Raw genomic sequence first — 4,991 nt, forward strand, 5'->3', positions numbered from 1 at the left:
TTAGCCAGATGTAGTGGCACGTACTTGTAGTCCCAGCTGCTCAGGAGACTGAGGCAGGAGGATGCCTTGAACCCAGGAGTTTGAGGCTGCAGTGAGCTGATAGCTTCACTGCACTCTGGCCTGGACAACAGAGTGAGACCCAATCTCTAAATATATATACGTCAAGCCCGTTTTAAATATTTAAAAGACATTGATTGTTACCAACTAGTTGTAACTCTGCATCCTTTGCATCAAGAATTGATTCTATAGTATTTATAGTAGTGGAGAAGCTAGTCTTATTTTAATACAACCATGATGTAGTGTGAAATATTTTTTAAAAATGAATGGTTTTTCAGTATTGTTAATTACATTAATTTTACTAAAAATTAGTGCATTTGTGTTACTAAGATTTTATGACTTGAGACAGTTCTATGGTTTAACTAAGCCTACTTCTGTGTGCTTTATGATTCTGTAAGGGATTGAAGCACTTGAGAAGCAAAAACAGCTGTTTTTAAGTCTATATCATATAAAATGTAGACAAACTTGAGTTTATGCAAGATTATGAGATAAATCCTGTGAAAGTTTCTAATGTACAATAAATTGGGGAAATGTATTAAAGTACTTAAAATTTGATAGTTTATAATATTAAGCTGTATTAAACATTTGCTTTTTTTTGGTTTGGTAACATATTGTGAGTTCTTTACATAGATTCTTTTTATTTTTGTCTCAGTGATTGATTATGAATGAATTATTAGGATGGTTGTATGTGATTTGATATCCACTTGACAACATTATTCAAAACACTTCGTTCTAAAGTTACCTTGGCTGGGAGCGGTGGCTCACGCCTGTAATCCTAGCACTTGGGGAGGCCGAGGTGGGCAGATCACCTGAGGTCAGGAGTTTGAGACCAGCCTGGTCAACATGGTGAAACCCTGTCTGTACTAAAAATACAAAATTAGCTGGGCATGGTGGCATGCACCTGTAATCCCAGTTACTTGGGAGGCTGAGGCAGGAGAATTGCTTGAACCCGGGAGGCAGAGGTTGCAGTGAGCTGAGATGGTACCATTGCACTCCAGCCTGTGCAGAAAAGAACGAAGCTCCATCACAGAAAAATAAAGTTACCTTTTTGTATCATGCATGTCCTACACAATATGTGCTGTAAAATAAAGCCATATTTTACTCACAGTCTTAGACTAATCACTGCCCATGTCTTTTCATTCTTTTTATAAGCACAGGTTCATCATATACTAAATTAAAATTACCTTTTCAGTAGCTTTGCTTTGCTTTTTTTTTGAGACAGAGTCTCGCTCTGTCACCCAGGCCGGAGTGCAGTAGTATGATCTCGGCTCATTGCAGCCTCCGTCTTCCAGGTTCAAACAATTCTCCTGCCTCAGCCTCCAGAGTATCTGAGCCTACAGGCACGCCACCATGCCCTGGCTAATTTTTGTATTTTTAGTAGAAACAGGGTTTGCCATGATGGCCAGGCTGGTCTCAAACTCTTGACCTCAAGTGATCCACCCGCCACTGATCCTGGCTTCTTTTCAGTAGCTAACCTGCTAATTTCTGTGAAATGAAAGTGATACTTCTGGAATAGATATAAAGGGGTTATGTATGTGTTATTTTAAAAAAAAGTCAGTATGAATACAAAATTAGCCAAGTGTGGTGCGTGCATGTAATCCCAGCTACATGGCAGGCTGAGGCAGGAGAATCTCTTGAACCCGGGAGGCAGGGGTTGCAGTGAGCTGAGATCGCACCATTGCACTCCAGCCCGGGCAACAAGAGCGAAACTCTATCTCAAAAAACATTTTTTTTAATTAGTACGAATTTTTAGATTTACTGAAATTGAGGTTTCTCCATGGGGATAAATTTATAATAAAAGACTATTTACATCTGGGCATGATGGCTCACGCCTGTAATCCCAGCACTTTGGGAGGCTGAGACGGGTGGATCACTTGAGGCCAGGAATCCGAAACCAGCCTGGCCAACATGATGACACCCCTGTCTCTACTGAAAATACAGAAATTAGCCGGGCATGGTGGTGTGCACCTGTAGTCCCAGCTACTTTGGAAGCTGAGGCAGGAGAATTGCTTGAATCCCCACGGAGGCAGAGGTTGCAGTGAACCGAGATCATGCCACTGCACTCCAGCCTGGGCAGCAGTGAGACTCTGTCTCAAAAGAAAACAAAACAAAAAAGACTATTTACATACATCTTAAAATAGATTAAATATTTTCTTGCACCTACACCTACAAGTGTATTTTTAAAGTTTCAGTGCATGTTACTATATATAATTCCTCTGTTTCATCATTAATTTCTACAATAAAACTGAAACCATTTCAATTAAATTGTAATATAGAAGTGTGGTTGACTAAGTATATGGCCAGCTTTCCTGCTCTAAGTCAGAAACTTGCAAATTTTCACTGGATGCTCTAAAGGTTAAAATTTAATTATACTGACAAATTAATAGACATAACCTGATGTTTTACATAGAGCCACAAATTTATATTCCATTCCATCTCTGCTCCTTGATTTGTTGAGTAGTCAGAGTCAGTCTCATATCATCACATAAGTCTCCGCTATGAAACGAGAAATTACTATAAGGCCTGGCAGGATGACTCATGCCTGAAATCCCAGCACTTTAGAAAACTGAGGTGGGTGGATCGCTTAAGTTCAGGAGTTCCAGACCATCCTGGGCAACATGGTGAAACCCGTCTCTACAAAAAATACAAAGAGTTAGCTAGGCATGGTGATGCCCACCTGTAGTCCCATCTACATGGCAGGCTGAGGTGGGAGGATCGCTTGAACCCAGAAGCCAGAGATTGCAGTGAGCCAAGATCGTGCCACTGTACCGTAGCCTGGGCAACAGAGCAAAATCCTGTCTCAAAAAAAAAAAAGAGGCTGGACACAGTGGCTCACACCTGTAATACCAGAACTTTGGGAGGCCGAGGCGGGTGGATTGCCTGAGGTCAGGAGTTTTTGAGACCAGCCTGGCCAACATGGTGAAACCCTGTCTCTACTAAAAATACAAAAATGAACAGCATGGTGGCACACCCTGTAAAGCCAGCTACTTGGGAGGCTGAAGGAGGAGAATCGCTTGAACCCAGGAGGCAGAGATTGCAGTGAGTTGAGGTCACACCACTGTGCTTCAGCCTGGGTAACAGAGCAAGACTACATCCTCCAAAAAATAGAGGACTTACTATTAGAGCATTCTTGTCCAGTAGAAATAAAATGTTGAGCTACTGGTGTGATTTTAAATTAAGTCTTTACATCAAAATTTTAACATAGGTAGATTAATTTTACAGTATTTAACCCAATGTATCAAAATATTAACATATCAAAATAAAACTATTCATGAGATACATCTTAATTCTTTTTTATGTTCAATGTGTATTTTATACATACAGCACACATCTCAATTCAGAGTAACTACATTTCAGGTGCTCAGTTGCCACATATGGTTAGTAACTACCATATTGGACAACATCGGACAGCAGAACTCTAGAATTTAGATAGATGTTAAGAGACTGTATTATATAACACATCTGAGAAATACATTTTATGCTTTCAAATTGTAAGTATCTTAGAACTATCTAGGATAAATTGTTTTTTGTAATGAGTGAAAATGGTTGAATATTTTCAAATCTACAAAATACTACCAGTTTTTTTTTTAGTAAAATGCCTATGAGATTGTTGAGATTTTTGCCTAAAAATATTTTAAATTGATTTATTTTGAAGTTTTTAATATTTTTAAGGCAAAATGGTTATATTAATTAATAGATCGTGCCCAAAAACGTACAAAGTGTATTTGATGCTTTATTTTTGCCAACTTGAGAGATAGTCACATGTTATTTCTTTTCTGCACTTTCTCACCTTGGTAAATCTGGAAAGCAAAAACTTAGTATTTGCATTTGCTTTATGAAGGAGACAGTAAACTTGAGCTTTCAGTCTCGCCACTAGTCTGTCTTTGTCTGTTGTTAAAATTATGAGCCAGTCTCTATGGCCGCAGCCAAATGAGTAATCACCAGTAATGTGACTCGTGCTGGAAGTGACTCCATCAGCACCTGTGACGGGGGATTAGTTACAGTTTACAGAGCACCGCCTCTTCCCTTCTCTCAGTGTGCCCTAAGCCAAGTACTCGTTCTCATTTGGGTGTCTGCACTGTTGGAAGCTACTGCACTGTGTTTCCACGCAGACAGAGTACAGTGGGAAAGGCTTTCTCCAGCTGATGGATGGCTGTTCTCTTTATTTGGAGTATCTTACTGGTTATGTAAGCGACCTCGAGAGAAATTATCCTGACCCAGATCGGAGGATGCAGTAGTGCTTCAGCTGCAGGATTTCTTAGTCGTTAACACCACAGTGCTGATGACAAAGAGCGAGTTGTAATCCTCATCACTGCCGGGGCTCAGCCAGAGCAGACAGAAAATCGTCATTTGCTCGTCGGAGACTTGTTAGGTTACAGCTCCTGCTTCGTTCTGTGGTCTTGGCTTTTCTTCCTATACAATGACGCCGCTGCAAGTGAGCTCAGAAATGCTTGATTTGAGAGCCATTTGCCTGTGATTTTGAAGACTAAAGAAGTATTTACACTAGATAAATACTCTTCCAGAACAAAATGGAAATTTCAGCAAATACTTATTGACCTTTAAAGCCTTGCTGTGGATTTCTGAGATTTAAAAATACTTTAAAATTCTCAAGAACAAAGTACGGTTTGTATTTTTCTGCTTCCTTTTTCTTTTGTCTTAATTTACATTTGGTTTTTCTTCTCAGCCTGAGAAATTAAGGTCACTGCCTTTTGTAAAAGATCTGGCCTCAATGTTTTTAGTTTTAAGAATTTTTAACTTTGTTCAAAAAGATTTATTGTGTTTGTAGTAATTTAATAACTATAAAGTTAATTTAAAAACTAGAGTTTAATTGTTTAAAGTATGGCAGAAGTGCTTCAAATTAGGGTTTTCAGACTAGTGTTTCAAGAGAAGTGGAGGTATTTGTTTTGTGAGGTTTTTTTTTTTTTTTTTTTTTT

The 4,991-nt window shown here is 39.0% G+C and overlaps 1 protein-coding gene across 3 annotated transcripts in view; it reads left to right on the top strand.

Moving 5' to 3' along the window:
* The window catches only part of JMJD1C (jumonji domain containing 1C), a 325,504-nt gene that overhangs the window by 206,623 nt on the left and 113,890 nt on the right, over positions 1–4,991 (top strand). For 2 of the 3 annotated variants that reach the window (XM_011944098.1, XM_011944097.1), the window contains exon 1: positions 4,098–4,675. The exons of the other annotated variant lie outside the window; for it this stretch is intronic. The gene's annotated coding sequence lies outside the window, so the exon portion shown is untranslated. Of the gene's footprint in view, positions 1–4,097; positions 4,676–4,991 lie in introns of those variants that run through there. 3 annotated transcript variants of the gene reach the window in all.

This window comes from Colobus angolensis, unplaced genomic scaffold, assembly GCF_000951035.1.
Source record: "Colobus angolensis palliatus isolate OR3802 unplaced genomic scaffold, Cang.pa_1.0 Scaffold226, whole genome shotgun sequence".
Classification (NCBI taxonomy): Eukaryota; Metazoa; Chordata; class Mammalia; order Primates; family Cercopithecidae; genus Colobus; species Colobus angolensis.